This window comes from Hesperophylax consimilis, chromosome 1, assembly GCF_061612785.1.
Source record: "Hesperophylax consimilis isolate HC1 chromosome 1, BYU_Hcon_1.0, whole genome shotgun sequence".
Taxonomy (NCBI): Eukaryota; Metazoa; Arthropoda; class Insecta; order Trichoptera; family Limnephilidae; genus Hesperophylax; species Hesperophylax consimilis.
Genome location: NC_142836.1, coordinates 28,437,511 through 28,455,398, shown reverse-complemented (window position 1 = coordinate 28,455,398; position 17,888 = coordinate 28,437,511). Strand labels below are relative to the sequence as shown.

General features: G+C 34.2%; 1 protein-coding gene across 15 annotated transcripts in view; it reads left to right on the top strand.

Moving 5' to 3' along the window:
* The window catches only part of sif (guanine nucleotide exchange factor still life), a 442,635-nt gene that overhangs the window by 335,285 nt on the left and 89,462 nt on the right, over positions 1 to 17,888 (top strand). The window lies entirely within an intron of this gene.

Sequence of the window (17,888 nt, the reverse complement as noted above, 5' to 3'; positions counted from 1 at the left end):
GCGTGTAATGTTTCAATTCCATCAATACTAAAACAACAACAACAGCAAAAACATAATATTTTTCTGTTCAAATATGGACTACAGACCATAGATATATTACTCACGTAGACGTGTTGTGATTTCAGAACGTGTCATAATCAGCAGATTCAGTCGTACCAACCAAATGGTGTGTTTTAATGTAATGGTGTTTTATTCGTTTTTAAATTACGATTTACAAATTCTATGTATAATAAAGCTTACATGTATAGTATGAGCGTTTCTTGATATACTTGAATATATTTTTTAAGCTACGATATGTATTTTCTAGTTATTAAATGTTTTAGTCGTCGCGTTGTAAATAACTTTAACGATTTAATTAAAATTTTGTTCATGAAAAAAAAACTTCACTCCAAGTAATTCGATATCCCTTTATATTACATTTCCCGCACTCCATATAAACGCCCGTAAAAGCATTGAGAATATTATTTATTCTTTTCCCGGAAACAAAAGGAAACCGGATAGTCGTCGTCAGTAGGAAAATATGATGGGATGGTAAATACTCTAGTAAGGAATATCTTGCTAAATTTAAAATACGCATAGTTATTTCACAGTTATGTCCCATTCTCCTGGATTTAATTGTATTGAAATTCTTTCTTTATTTCCTTATATAGATGATGCTTTGTCGGAAAATGCTTCAAATGAATTAACATAAATTTTCTTCGTCATAGCTTGTCATGCCATAGATTCAATCGGGGCATTGAAACCAGAAACAATAGGAGTGTTATACGCTAGAAAAATCGTGAATCACTGGAAATTCGTTTAAAATTGGTCAAATACAATACAGTAGGTACTAAAATTTGCAACGTTGTATGCCGCGCCGTAAATGTATATGTTCACAAACTATAAATACAGTTATCAATGAGTGGAAGACTTAATTTACTTTTCTTTTGATCATTATCATACTAAAGTAATGTAATTGTAATTTTAACACTTTCATTCCAAAACGTTTCCAACTGGCTACAACGCCATAGTGACGTAAAAACGCCGACGTCTGTTAAGCCGGCTATCACCGTCACCAACTTCGCACGGCGTGACGTCAAGGCCGAATTCACGAATAAAAACGAACATTTGTCGGAAAATCGAAAAACTGTATCTTTCCACCAGTTTTCAATGGAATTTTTTCAGAAGTGTGCCATCGGTCGCTTTGGCAACGGTTTATAGACGGGAGAAAATACAAACGCCTCAAAATTTGTACACGTTTAACGAACGTTTAAATGTGTTTAACCTGATTGGCGTTCACGATTCGGTTATGGAATGACCTGCCGATTTTTGTTTTTTCCACCTACAACATGGATTCACTCTTTCTATTCCTACCTTAAAAATACCCGCCGGAAAGCTTTCCCACAGATGTACATGAATATTAAAAAGGTATCCTGTAGGATGTAAAAATGAGACCGATATATCCTATCTGTGTCAGTATACTATTAATTTCGTTTGTGCCGAAAAATTTTGATGTTTTTCATTAAAAGTCTTAAAAGCAAAAAACAATCAAATGATTACACTATATGATTATGATTACTTTAGATACCTTCAAAAATGACGTACATAACAATATATTAAGAAATTGATGTACGTATTTACATTAGAAATGATCTGTAAATTGTATAATTATGTATGTAATCGAAGGACCATTGCAAAGAACAGAAATATGTTGCAAAGGAAAAAAGGACCTAACATGTAAATGACGCGCGCCACTGACGAAATGCGAACGACGAACTTATTTGCGTTAGTTTGTTTGCGGAAAGGCCATGGGTGAATTTGAATGGTTTAGCGATAAGATGGAAACTTGAAGAGAGCGGCAAATACACTGGACTGCATTGCATAAATCAACTTATATAGATTGATAACTTCGGGCTTTTTGTATGAATCAAATTTGTCCGAAAAAACCATCGATATGCAACCATAATATAGACAATAAATACTTATTATACTATACACCAATGAAAAACTTTGAAAGTTTATTCCATGGATTTTCAGAGTTTTTCATTGGTGGATATAGTTAGGCAAACGTCACAATATTTCGGTTCCAATTTTCGATCGTAGTTATACCCCCCTGCTGCACTGGACGACTGGACTCATAAATAAACCACTCACTGGACTCGTATGCCCGATGAGAGGTGAAGTGAGAGGGAAGGCGGGAGACAAAGTATTTTAGAAATTACCAAAAATACAACAATACCATCTTCAAAGTACATTGGCCTTATCTGAAGGTGTTTTGTGTAAATTTATATTTTGTGAAAACAACATTAAGTCTCCTGGTTCGAGGTGATATTTACAATGGGAAAACATAGGACTGATATTCTTAATATATTTATGAATTATTCCGATGGCCATTTATCAAAGATGAGAGCTTATCATCGCCGTACGGCACTTATTCCACTGGGATACGCAAGTATCCGATACTCATGTTGTGTAGTCACGTCGTGAACAACTCGTGGCGCACAGTCCGTAGACGTCTCTACTGAGATCACGAAAACCGCGTCGCCACCAATCATTGTTGAATTAAATGAGACCATGTTTAAAGTCTCTTGGATGACACCTCGCGCGGCAGGTCGCCGGATATTGCATCTCCGACGAGTTTTCAAAATTTCGGCAATGTACAAACTGTGTACAAACGTGCAAGCAGATGTACACGGTAGTCGCCAACATACTTTAACTGTTGAATTGCGTAGCGTTTTGTTTAAGCAAAGATAGATATATATATAATGTATACATTATTTTGCTTTATCCTTATTTAGTCAACGTTTCGGACAGCATTACAGTGTAGTCAACAACGCAGATATTGGACACTGTAACACTGTACGAGTAATTCGTTCGAAGCGAATTAATCACAATAGTTTCTATATCATTTTTATTTACGTTATACCAGCAATCAACCAACTCGTCACCGGATATGCTGTTGCCATGTAAAGAGTCAGAATAATGGAAGAGTGTGTGTGAGACGATGTATGAATGTATGTGTGTGCCAAGCCGAGTTATTTGGCGGTTCGTCCTCTATACCTACCTACCCCTGTAAGGAAACGGCGTGATGGTTAGTTAGTTAGTTTACATGTATATATATATATATTTTTAAATATATATATATACATAATGTTTCCAGGCATCTTTAAGATTTAGTATTAGAAATAAATCGAATAATATGCGTACTATTCTTATTGGTCATATGCGGTTGATTAAGTTTTAAGTTTTAGAATAGTAAAGTATTCTATCGTAAGTAGTACTATTCATGTTATATCTATCGGCTCGTTACTTGATAGTTAGACGAAAGGCTAGGGAGGATATTCACTGATACTACCAAACAGACCAGCGGGCAGATTATAAATAGTATATCGTCTATCTCTTTAGGTAGCCCAGATTAGCCCCGGGTGGTGTGGCGTGGCGTGGAGTGGCGTGGCGTGGCGTGGGAGGGCGTGACTATGACAAATTTCCACACATACAGCAACATTGCATCCGTGATTTTGACATGGTCATAAAAGAATAAGTTCTTAATAATATTGTTTCAATTCAAAAATATGTCGGACAATGGATTCATCTGTGGAGTCAATTTTATTGAAGAATTTAATGTGTAACAATTTGTAACCCAATAACTTCGTTTTCTAAAATCATTTATTATTTTTTAGTGATAAACTAACGTTTATAAGACAAGGTTTTATGCATAGAATAAAGGATAACATATAATTATAAGCAATAATTAGTCATCCGAAATACTAATACAAATTGAAAATATCTCCCGAGTAAAAATAAATGCCGCCAACGGGAGGGTTCAATTCCCGTTGGCGGCATTTATTATTACTCGGGAGATATTTTCAATTTGTATTAGTATTTCGGATGACTAATTATTGCTTATAAATCATTTCGTCAGACTTAGTCATTTCTCTTTAAAAAATATATATTTCAGGCTTTTTTGGATTGCAAAAATTTACTCACGAGGTCTTTGTTCGTGGTGTTTCCTCATGCCACTGCCTTTTTTAGTAAATATTTTGTTAAAAATCGCCTCACGTGACACTGAAAAGCTTTTAGCAAATCTATGTGATAGAGGATTAAATTGTTTTGAATGGTAAAATACAAATGGTGCAGTGTGAAAGCGCGTCACTCGCCATAGCCACCTCGGTCGTTGCCACTTCCTGGGTGGCGTCTCGTATTTAGCGTAAAAGCGCGTCACTCGCTAGAACCACGTCGCGTAACGTTACTGCCACTCCCTGGGCTTCCGACGCGCGCCTTTATACACCCCTGCTATAAACTGTGACACCGCTATTATAAATGTATTTTATTGTATATTTAGATATGCTCTCAAAGATCGCAGACATACAATTCTCCATGTAAACTCCCTTGTACTCCATTAGCTTGTATGGAGACGACTGTTTTAAATATGTAACCGTCGTGTAATGTGTAATAAACATGTATCTACTCAATATAACTCACCCCTATTAGCTCACAGGCTTCGAGGTTTTGCCTATAAACTTGTTTTTCCACCGTGAAATCTTTCCCCATATCATTTTTGCTTTTAGCCTAATGGAAGGTGTACCGAGGTGCTTGTCCGGAAGTATGCCTCCATAGATTTGAGATATGATCGCATAAAAATGTACAAACGCAGTCATTTTACACAAAGCGAAAAGTACAAGTCTCGTGATTTTTATTAAGAGTTTAGGGTACTTTTAAAGGATGTAAGTAAAGTCTTTAAACACGGAAAGGTAAGCAATTCGGGACGTTTATTTTCTACCGTTTTTGATTATTTAGGTACACCCATTTGTCGACATGAAGGTTTTATTATTTAGGTACACCCATTTGTCGACATGAAGGTTTTATTATTTAGGTACACCCATTTGTCGACATGAAGGTTTTATTATTTAGGTACACCCATTTTTCGACATGAAGGTTTTATTATTTAGGTACACGTATTTGTCGACATGAAGGTTTTATTATTTAGGTACACGTTTTTGTCGACATGAAATTTTTATTATTTAGGTACACGTATTTGTCGACATGTAGGTTTTATTATTTAGATGCACGTATTTTTCGACATGTATGTTTTATTATTTGTGTACACGTATTTATCGACATTTAGGTTTGATTATTTGGATTCACGTATTTGTCGACATGTAGGTATTATTATTTGGGAAACACGTATTTGTCGACATGTAAATATTTTTTTTTTTTTAAATACAATTTAAGTAATTAATTGTATTAGTACCGTGACATGTCTTTCCATATCCGCCTTACAAAAATATTTTTGATCGGCATTTTAACTGTGTAAACGTCGTAGCTTATTATAGCAAATGTATTGCGAGAAAATTTTGAATTTTTTATTCATGATAATCTCATTTATGTGACATAGTAACTACATATTTATGTTTATTTCATTCACGTGATATAGTACCTACATATTTATGCTAATTCCATTCATGAGATATAGTACCTGCATATTTATGCTAATTCCATTCATGAGATATAGTACCTACATATTTATGCTAATTCCATTCATGAGACATAGTACCTACATATTTATGGTTATTCCATTTATGTGACATAGTACCCACATATTTTTCATCAAACAAACAATGGAATTTTATGGAACGATAAAAATATTTGAGTATAATCTGAATGCATGGGTGGATATTTTAATTCCAACTAATTTGTATATTATCGGTAATATATTATCTCTGGAACCGTTAATTCTTTCGAATTCGATAGCGATAATTATTTTGACCGAATACGCGATTCACAGGCTTATTTTTTATCACATCGGGTTCTCCCTGCCAGGTGTGGGCTTTGTCAGGATGGTGTCAGTTAGGCATGCGTGAATATATCTGCAAACATACAATACGGATTTATTTTAGTCAGCTCCGATAAACGCTGCTCAACGCGTTTAATCGGAAATAAACAAAGGGATAATTTTATCACCGTGGAAAATATGTCCGGCCGCCCTCCTGTGACAGGGACCCTTCTTGTCAGGCTTCACTTCTGCGCACTTCACTGCACCATCAATATACTCTCTGTCACCGGATTAACTGACGTATTTCTACCTATGTGCCTATCCAGCGGGTTTGGTCAGGTTGGGCCCAACGTTCCCACTAAGACGTGTGGTTGTGCTGCCGCATATCTGTTAGGCGGCTTGTACACGTTGGCGAAATGCATTGGGCCAATGTTGGCGCCAACTCACCAACTTGTTTATTTATTTATATTTTACATGTATATTTACAGAATAAAAATATCCATTAACAAAGATACATTATACAATCATAATTGCCTAATTAGCAATTTAAATTTAGTGATGCGCAGGTGGAAAATGTCGATGTCAGAGGCTAGTGAGTTAAGAAGGCCTATCATTCTTCCGAGAGGCATTGCTGATGGTAAGTTAGTCCTACATCTCGGAAGAATAAATGGTTTGTGTCTACGCGCTCTTGCGAAGTTATCAGGGACGTAAAATAAAATTTTATTCAAAATTTCTGGATTGTTGATGTGACCGTTCAACAAGTTATAGGCCATCATCAGCAACGCAGCTTTCCGCCTGTTGACAAGACTATCGATACCTAGCATTCCGGAAAGGAAGGCTGATGGGTATAAATAGGGATAGTACCCGAAGTCTCTAAGATAAAGATAACGTAGAAACTTCTTTTGTACTTTCTCTACCATAGAAGTGTACGTTGCATCCCCTAGTCCCCATAATTAATTGTTAATGTTGTCCCCATTGTTAATGCCGTTTCCAACGTGGGCCGGTTAAAAACGGTCATATCGTTTAGGTGGCAAATCGAAATAGACACATCTAAAATCTGGTGACCGGATAAATCATCACAATGATAATTCATCACATCTTTAAAAAGTTATATGAAGTCATGGAAAGTGATGAAACACTGTCCTAAAACGGGAATTCCTCCTAGTTGGGCAGTCAAAGTATTTTTTATCTACATGTGTCATTGTATCATCACCTGTACTAAATAAATAAATAAATAAAAAAATAAAAACTTTATTATCTGGGTTAATTGGGTTGGGTTAGGTTAGGTTGGTTTAGGTTAGATTTAAAAAAAATCATCGTTTCTAATGACTCTATATCACTTTTTAAAAGTGTGTTGAATTGTCACTGTGTTGAGTTACCATGGAACCCTAAAATCTAGAAAATATATTCGTTAGCATAAAAATAAAATAAATATACCAACATCATCGTAATTTTTTTTCTGATTATTTTGGGAATAAAATAACAATGAATATTACCTATTCTGCGTGTTGACTGTTTTTTTAAACATGATTACAAGAGCACAAGAGTCCCAATTGCTTCCAACCGTTTGGAGCGAGTGAGACTAAGGCATCCCCGATCGGGGTATGTTGTGAGGCTGAAGGTAGTAGGGAGGAGTAGAAGATGGGGATGAGGAAGGTAGAGGAGTCTTTAGCTATTCAGATCTGGTCACAAAACATGGCTAAAGTCATTTCAAGCAACTTTTTAATTCTGAATGGTGGTTTTACACCAGGGCAATACTGAGAGTATTAACCATAAAATGGTGCCGCAAATAAAGTTTATATTATTTTTAATTAATAAATTCCGAAATAGCACAAAATAATCAAATTAAATTCACTTGCGTATGCCGAGATTTGAACCCGCGACCTCCAGATTGCTAGTAGAGAGAATTACCCCTCGACCACGGAGGCTTTTCATGTAACAATTACAATTCTTTCTTCCTGTTGAGTTTGATAGCCACCTCTGGTCTAGAGCCCCAAAATACTTGACTGTGCGTAAACGGGCGGTTCGTTTGACTTCAATCTTCAATCTGCATCAGGTGGAAATGCTGTCTTTGTTCTGAAAATGCTTCCAGGAATTTGTGTCATCGATTTATTTTTACTGTTATTGTTTCATTGTTTGTACCTGAGAAATTACGAGTAATTATTCTTGCGAGGCGATTGATAATCTCAAGAAAAATTCGTTAGTCCTTAATTTGAGCCATTGGTAAGGATGGTTTGGTGGATTGGTTGATGGCCAGTTAAGAAATCGAATCAAAAGAAATAAATAAATGATTATAATATAACAGTAGCTGCACAAATAATCGTAGTTAACTTGTACCAATCATGATTAACCCTCTGTAATCCAATATGAAGGAACATTATCAGTAAAAAAATAATTTTTAAAACCAACATATTTTAAAAGGGTTATTTATTTTTCAAGGTGAGCATTTTCGCACTCACTCCTATCTTCCTTTATAATATATTTCATAGATAGCTCGATGGGCCGCACAAACAATGAAAAAAACGCGATTGGTCACGATTAAACGACGCGATATACCCATCTAAAATTAGTGGGAACGTTGGTTGGGCCCTCCCTTGGTCACGATTAAACGACGCGATATACCCATCTAAAATTAGTGGGAACGTTGGTTGGGCCCTCCCTTGGTCACCATTAAATGACGCGATTTGCCCATCTAAAATTTGAGGTAAAGTTGGTCGCGCCCCCCCCTTGGTCACCAATAAATGAAGCGATTTGCCCATCTAAAATTAAAGGGAAGGTTAGTAGACCCCCCCCACCATTTTAAATGAAGCGATTTACCAATCTAAAAAGATTCACCTTTCCTTTTTTCATTTGCTTTTTTGCGTTTTCAGTAATTTTGCTTACCTTTATTCACGTATTGAGGTACGTATGATTCCTGCACAACTTTTTCCATCCCACTTGACATTGCTTTCAAATACACCGAAATCTTCAAATAATTTGTCTCCTAAGCTTACTTTGTTGATTGATAATTTTCATATCGCTTTTTGAAGGTCGTAAATGTTTCATTACCATGTATCCCGACTATTACGAGTAAAATAGCAGTTTTTTTACAAAGTCAAGAGCCTTCTCATAAATCCTGGAAAATGCTGGAAATTCTTACATTGTGCAGCAATCAATTACTTCGACAAAGACTTGAACAATTGTCCTCTTGATATATGTACAATGGATACCATTGTGCTGTATACTCCCGTCTTATATAATTTATAGACGCACAGTGAATTTCTTTGTAAACAACCTCACCAATCTTTCCGTGGATTAAACTATAAGATAACTGAAATCGAACGAAGAAATACTGGTTGAAGATTCGGAATTCCGTGGAAATCTGTTTAAAATATGCATTCGAACCACAAAATGTATCAGTAATTTTACCAATGTATAAAAATGTACTTACAATCGAATCCCCACGCCTAAAACTGAATCAATCATTCAGATAATCAAATTTTGATTATGTTTTCATGATGTAATTTTTAGGTTTTTTTTGACACACTACACTTCAATACACGATCTTCAAAATAAGTTCAAATTGAATATTTCGCACCGGTTAATAGTGTTAACTATTCAAGTATCTAATTATATTTATGAGAAATGTACTAATTTTTATTATTTAATCTGATAGGTCTATGAAGGTAAGGGAATTAAATTCTTAATGAACTTAGTTACGCAAGCTACTCGCAAATTTACATCATTCTGTAATTTATTTAAAGTGTATGTAGATACCCAATTAATTATTATTGTCCTTAAATTAGTCGCTAGTACGTAAGAGATAAGTTTGTTGTCAAAACCCCTGAGATTTCCAATTAATTATTAGCGATGGATCGTCGGCAAAACATGAAACTTTTGGGATATACTCCTGCAATATGGGAAGCTTGTTCAAGCAGGTAAATACTGGGTAGTCGTTACAGTTATGAATAATATATAAATACACGAGAAAGCAATACTGTCCTAACCTCAATTGTAAGCCCATTGTTGTATATACATCTGCCTGGAGGCGTCCCAAACTTACTTCTGCCAATGGTTTCAGTAACAACCTTAACTGTCGTTTTATTTCTCAGCCACTTGTTGGATCTATGTGATATCATTGTCCGGACTCAAAGCGCAGTGTGACTATGGGAATCTCAAATTAGAGAATCTTAAATTCTGTTAAGCTGAAGGAAATTTATAGGGGAAAGAGATATGGGAAAGAAAAATTGGGAAGTACCCAGTACCCACGTGATTTTCGATTTTGATACCAGTGTGATATTGAGAGTTTGTTCCAATGTAATAAACAATGGGTCAATCTAGATATTTCAATTTTTTTATCAAATCTTACGTGAAAGAACTATTTTTCACATGACTAGTTTCGAAACCGTGACCTCTAGGTTAAAATCAATGCGCTTTTGGCAGATGACTTGCTTTTCAATATTCATTTATTTTTTGAGATTTAACAAGTAACTATATGTTATGAGTATAAGCATGTTAAATACGTGTAACTTTATCGCTTATTTCGCTAGTCTTCTTGAAAATCGCTTAAGTCTTGGTTCAATCCTTGTCAAATAAATTAAATTAACTGCCAATAATTTTTACTTTAACATTTTTTAATTAAAATAAAAATTTTGCTAGTTTCCATATTCAATTTTTAAAGCGTAACTCTAATCAGATGGTTAAGTTACATAATATGACTATGACCACAGCATCAGATTTTGGTTTCTCGCCATCAATCATTTTATGCAATCTCACCTCAAATTATTTTTTGTTTCAGCTCAAAATTATAAGTGACCGTAAACAGAATGTATGTATTATAATATCCTACCGTTGGGTTAGGGTTATTGGATTAAATTATTTTTCACGGTAAATTTGATGGACGGAGCATTCATTTAATCCTGAAAAGCATTACCCTCGGAGCTTTCTGAAATTAATTTTATTAAAAGCTTTTTGTATAAAAACGCCGTCACCATTTCAATTAGGATTATTCAAAAAAAAAATTGAAAAAATAAATTCAAATTATTATTATTTATATTTTTTACGTTCTTTTCGACCTGTACTTATTCCTACGCATAATTATCAAATCTGTGCCGCGCGTTTTTCTTAGAAAAGTACCGATGGTATGTTTCACAAAATTTGAAAAATTTATCAAATTTCTACGTTCATTTTCAGGTTCTGTAAAAATCCTATTCAAGTTCTGTTATGATATATTATAGTCTTGACAGAAATAAATCATGACAAAACTTGAAAATTAACTTTGAAATTTGAAGAATAGTTAAATTTTCTGAAACATCTCGTCATTGGAAAGCGCTGGAGCTAACAAAATTAAATTAAGGACGGGTTGTTTTACAAAATTTGAACAACTTGATTTTCAAGATTTGTGAAAGTTCTATTCAAGTTCTGTTATTCTATCATTATTGGACAGTTGTTTCGAAAAACTGAAATAATAAAAGAACTTGTTAAAATTCTGTAAAACCACCCGTCTTAACAGTTAGTGGCACCTAGAAACGGTTAAGCAGAATTAATCTTTTTTGAAATAAGGTTGATAGCTAATGAATTACAGATATATTAAAGCGGTGTTTTAAATGGATTGTTTTCTGAACAGATACAAATATTTTAAAAATTGCGTAAGGCATACTTTTTAAGTACATTTATAGCTAGAAGGTAATCCTAATGACGACTTAAAGTTCAGACTTATTTTGTGACGTTGCCATCATGAAATTATGTTTTTTGTTGAAAAATTAAAAGTATTGAATTATTGATATAATTTTTTCAATTTTATTACTTATTTGAGGTATCTGTCATAACAACTTTGGAATAAAACCATATCATTTAAACTCACTGCCAACCCCGAAAATGTATCAATAGTTATTGGAGTTGGAGTTGGATATGAAAAAATAAAATAAATAAATAAAAAAAATAAAATCGTTAACGATAAGGTACATTTTAAAATTATAGTTTCAAAATGATTTCCATGATCACCGACTTTATATCACTTAAAGCTTAAAAATGTATTCAACGTATCATAATATAAAGATGAAAGAATTTTAACAATTCACCAAATTTCCATGTTGATTTTCAAGTTCTGTGAAGGTTCTACTCAAGTTTTGTTATTATATCATTAATGTCCAGTTGTTTCACAAAACTGAAATTATAACAAAACTTGAATAGAACCTTCACAGAACTTGAAAATCAACATGGAAATTTGATGAATTGTTCAAATTCTGTGAAACAACCCGTTAGTTTTGAGATTTATTAGAAACATTAATTATTTAACATGCAGTATACTATTTGAAAAGCGTGTTACCGCTGATTAGAGAATCCATGTCGGTACATCTTTTATTGAAGTTGGGTACGGTTACAAGGCAAAATTACAAGGTTGGGTGTTCGGGACAACCGGGTCATAGGATGACAGCTTGTTGTAGCAGAATTTACCCGGCTTGCTGGATTCTGCGGTAGAAATTAATGAGCTGACCGAACCGGTTGTTTCCACGGGTATATTCCGGCGAGAACACCTCCTTCATAGGTCCGTGGTCACTGGTCAATGGTCATGACCAGGCATGCGGAAAAACCACCACTATTTTTAGCATCATGACATTTCAGAAATAGAAGCATGTTGCGTGCGTGTCATGGTGACGTCTGCGTGATCTCGGACTGATCGCAACACTCGGAAATTATGTATGCTTGTGGTTTATACAATGAAACTTAGCTGAAAACAGTATTCAATCGTTTTCACTACATACATAACACATTTTATTAAATTAATGGTGGTGGCTAAATTCTAATTATTTGACGATTACACAGAAATTCCGAGTTTTAACATCAGAGCGCTGCTTTCATATACTGAACGAAAACTAAAACATACAGTTCACACAATTTTAGCACAAGGGACAGTAAAAAGTTATTGGTCTTCATCACCAATCTCTCGGTCGACCACATGTATTGCAGTTCTAAGTGTCTTATCTGTGGCACCAGTGACTCTTGGTTGTTTTACTGTGTTAATATATATATTTTTAAATGGCATTATTATTAATGTTTTTTTTTCTTTATTAACTTAAATACAGTTTTTTACTATTAAGTCCCGTTAAACTGGTTGATATCAGTTTGTCAACGGATTCTTTTTACAATTACTTTTTAAATACATATACAATTTTAACAACTACATAAAATGTACACATAATTACATTAGTACAAAAAAATTCTTTCATATAACCATTTTTTTTAACATACATTTCCTTCTTTGAATCAATTCACAGCTTTTTATTGAGTAACATGTTGTAAATTATTGGAACGAGGTATTCTAGAGTTCTTTGACCGTATTTATTCAGGTATCTGGAAACTACAAGTCCATCGTTTGCAATTAGTCTTGTATTATGAACATGTGTCACTATTTTATTATGTTCAGATTGTATGCTGACTCGCAATTTTAAGCCACAATATAGCACGAACAGATAATAAATTTACAGAATTGTTTAGTAATGACTTTGGTACGTCATGTCTTTGTTCGTATTTAGTTTTGTTTAATAATAATTTTATCAAATAATATTGTACATTTTGGACTGAAAGAAGATTTTTTTTGTTGAATGTCCCCATGAAGTTATTCCATATCTTATTAGAGATTCCGCCAATGACAGGTATACTATTTTAATGGTATTTGGTGGAACAAAAAACTTCAATCTATAAAGTTTGCTCACTATAGCTCTAAGCCATGTGCAGACTTTTTGTATATGTATATCCCATTTAAAATTACAATCAATTGTTAAGCCTAGATATACGTATTTTGAAACAAGTTCAATATTTTTACATGAGCATGGTTGTATTACAAAGTTATGTATGCAATTAAAATCATGATAAATAATTTTAGGAGCTATGGTGATGTTATTATTAGGAGATCTGATGTGCATAAGCTTCGTTTTTAGCATTGATTATTAAACCTACATCATGTGACCATTTTTGAAGAATGACAAAGTCAATTTGCAATAAAGTACTTGCCGAAAGTACTTGTAGCCGAAATTGTTTTTTTTATCGAAAATTCGAAAAAAGAGGTATTCAAGAAACCGGTGCAGCGCAATGTCAAACTGAAATTTCCTGAAACCCTTCATTGGAAAAATCGGATTTTAATAAAATCGTTGTCGACTAAATGGCAATGTAGAATTTTTAAAACTTAGCACCCGATCACTCTCAAAAGTCACGAGCCGCCCCTGTGTGGCAACCAGTGTTTATATATTGTATGAAAGAAGAAAACAGACCTAAAGAAAATGGTACATTTTTAATTCTGTAATGATAATTATTAATTAGGAACGTAAAATACTTATTTATAAATTTTATAATTATATTTTGAAAACTAATAATAACTATAGCAGCGTCTTTCTAGGTCAGATATTTAATACTCATATTAGTCCGTACGTGGGGTTATTTTTATATCTTCAACTTTGTTTTTTAGAGTTGGGTCTGCAAATTAATAAACGTATTGGTTACGTTTTATCTTAAACGGCTTCAGGTTAAAAATTCTCTTAAAAACCTAAAACCTCAATGCTTATCTACAACATGACCTAACTTAACGTAAGATATTGATTTTTGTATTCTTTTATTGAACTTATTATGAGTATTATTTAAGGTTCCTTATAATTTCTTGCAAACCTTGTCGATGCTATGAAGATCCTAGGAAGACCAGCTCAAGCTAGGAAAATACGAGTTTCCAGCGCAAGTTTCTGTCCGTTTCTGTTGACCAGGATTAAAGAGGATGAGCGGTAAATTGCTCCGGCCAGCTCATTGCAAAACTTAATCGGATAATTAAAAGATCCTATCTCCTGTTTATTTTAAAACAATCAGCAGTGGGATAGAACCATTATTATTGACATTATATTTATGAACAGATCTCATTGAAACTCAATTTAATTTCATTGTATTATTTTTTCTTAATAAAAATTTCATGAAACGAAACGTAAATAGTTTATTAAACGAAACGTAATAGTTTTTAATTTTATAGAAAACAGGATTTTTTTAATCTTGTCTTACAATTTGGGATGCGGGTTTGGGTACCGCCGCCCGCGGAATCATTTATTAGATAATCAACACTTCTGCTATTCGTCACCCCAAGTGATTCGATAAGTGTGGTGATTTAGCAAGTTCCCGGGATCATCGGATGAGGTGTGTTCAAGATGCTCCTGCCCACCAGCTGCGTGGCGGGCCAGATCGGGAGAGGCTGGTTTGAGAAAACCATTTGACCTCTCTCGACCCATCGCGTTACGCTGCGGTGGGAGGGATATATTTACGTGTACTTTACTCCTGGATCCCTAGATTATTACCCAACCCTCATACCTATTACCGTCCCAGAACTTCTTCTCCTTTCTTTCATTAGAAAAGATAGCATCCTCAAAGATGTAATAGGCCCTGAGAAAATTCTGATTTTCCTCGAGGCCTCTTGTGTGGGGTTAATGTTAATGTTAAAAAAAACTCACATAGCTCTAATTCGTCTTCTTCATCTGCCTGAGTTTCTAGGTCAACGCCTTTATTTCCTATTTACAACGTCATCCCTATCATGATGTGGGGAACTTTAAAATGTCTATTAACTTAACTTATAGTTAGTTGTTTCACAGAAACTCAAATGTAATATTGTCATCAAATGGCCAACCAGCGCCATTTTGTATTTTTGACACTTGAAAGATCCCCGTTATCATCTTTTGAACAAATTGTGATCAGCAGAAAATCACAACTAGCATGTTGTTACGCTTGTCAGCTGATCACAATTTAATAAAGAGCTGTAACGGACCTAAAATCGGCGCTTAAAGTGGGCCGTTCAAATGTCAAATAAAACAAATGGTGCTGATTGGTCATTTGATAACAATATTACTCGTACATGCCAACCAAATTGATGAAAGGTTTTGAATTTTGAAACGTTTTTTTTTATTTACATTAGATTCACACAGGAGGCCCTGATGGAAAAAAATCCCTCGGAGCCTATGTCATCTTTGGAGGGTAATTTTAATTAAAGAAGGTAGAGGAAGTTCTGGGAAGGAAAAAATATAAGGGCTGGGTAGGAATCTGGGGGTCAATGTGACGAACTTATGAATCCATTCTTTGAAGGCTATGGGTCGAGTGAGTCTGACTGGAGAGGTCAAAGGGTCTCCCTCAATTAGTAACTTCCGAATTCGAGCACCACTGCTAAGTCAACAAACGTGGAAAACCACTTAAGGAGACCTATTGTAGGGGTGTTGATTATCCAATAAATGGTTCCCGGTGCGGTTGATTGTTTTGAAACTCGGGCGAAGCAGGTCAGTTACTAGTCTATTTAATTCTTAATTCTGGTAGACAGTACGTGATGGTAATTTATGACTTATCAAATAATATTCTTTAGCAAAATTCTTAATTTTTTTAATTCTCTTAAACCGTTATCAAAGGCCATTTACCTCGACTACATCCTTTCCTATAAATATTTTCCTTTATTCGTTCAAGAGTGCCTGAAAAAGTAGGTAATGCATAACAAACTCGCAAAATTCATTTTTCATGTTGCCATTTCCTTTTATGTTCCACTTCTTTGAATGATATTTTTACGATAAAAACACCATTGTTAGAAGTAACCCCCCGGTCTTTTGTTACGACTCCATATAATATATTTACTATAAATGACATAATCTAAAGTTTAAATCGATATCGTGAATTCACAAACGCCAATAGATTCTTCAATCAAGAATCCTCTTCTAGATCTTTAAATCAAAAATTGAATCAAACTATCTAAAGTGGAGTGTAGAGGAAGTCCTCAACTATTCCCCTCACATTGGAAGAGATTTGTTCACTTCTCTTGGAACTTTATCGGAGAAAACTATCGATTTGTACTCCTCTGTCATATTTCATATGCATTATGTTGCAGAATATTTCAAATCAGTAAGCAAGCGGACTTAAATTCGGTTGTTACTGGAATCACCACACCAATAAGAGCACAGAATATTGATATTCCAAATATCACAAGAATTGACATGACGGTGGCTGAAAAAACTATAAGCCAAAACTTTTTTTGGACCGGATCTTATTCCATCGTTTTTTTATTAAAAGGCTGTTATGAGTCCTTAATAACACCTCCTGTGTAATATAATATTTCACTTAGCTTTGAAATATTTCAAGATTTGTGGAAGATCTCCAAATATACACCTTTGCATAAAACTGGTGACAAAGTTGCGGTTTCTAATTTCAGACCAGTGATGATATTATCCTCTCCAGCAAAATTATTTGAACTAATAATTCATAAATATATGTACGTCCAAGTGGAACCTTTTATAAATGACCAACAACACGGTTTTAGGTCTGGCAGATCTACTGTGTCTAATGTTTTTTTACAGAGTACGTATCTCAAGCTTTTGACAGTAACAGTCAGGTAGATCCGCTTATTTTCCTTTATTTCTCAAAAAGACAACAATATGTAACATGTGGTATTTTCTACACTACCAACTTTATCAAAAACTCTGGAGTACCACAGGGGTCAAATCTTGGACCTTTACAATTTTCGCTATTTATCAACGACATTTACCGTAGCATAAAATATGATAAGTTTTTCTTATTTGCAATATCAAACTATTCATCTTAATAAAATTTTGGAAAATTGCTTGCAGCTTCAAAGTGATATAAATTCTATGATCGAATGAAAGCACAACAACAAAATGGGATTTAATTTTAATAAATGCTCCATTATGTGCTTCACCAAACTTCAACTTGGTTGCGGTTCTGTAGTTGGGTGGAAGTTGTGTGCTCTGGCAGTACAATCGTTCAACCTGATAGCTACGCCCCTTATCGAATACAACGCATCTCAACACGGTTCAACTCAACCAGATTGATAGAGCCGCTCAACCAAATTAAATGGTCTATATCGCCCATATAGAAGAAAGATTTATCTACCTTTTAGGTGCATCTAGTTGTGCTTGATATAAAAAAATTATTGTTAGCATATCGAATAAAATATAATATAATGCATAAATTTGATCAGCCTATATTGTTAATAATAATCTCGACATTTGATCTTTTTTAATTGAAGGATTACAAAAATAACATCAGACAGCTTAGAAAATACAAGACTAAAAAACAACTTTTAATGGCATCAAGGAGGGTAATCGAATCATAAACAAAAATAAAAGAAAATTAAAAA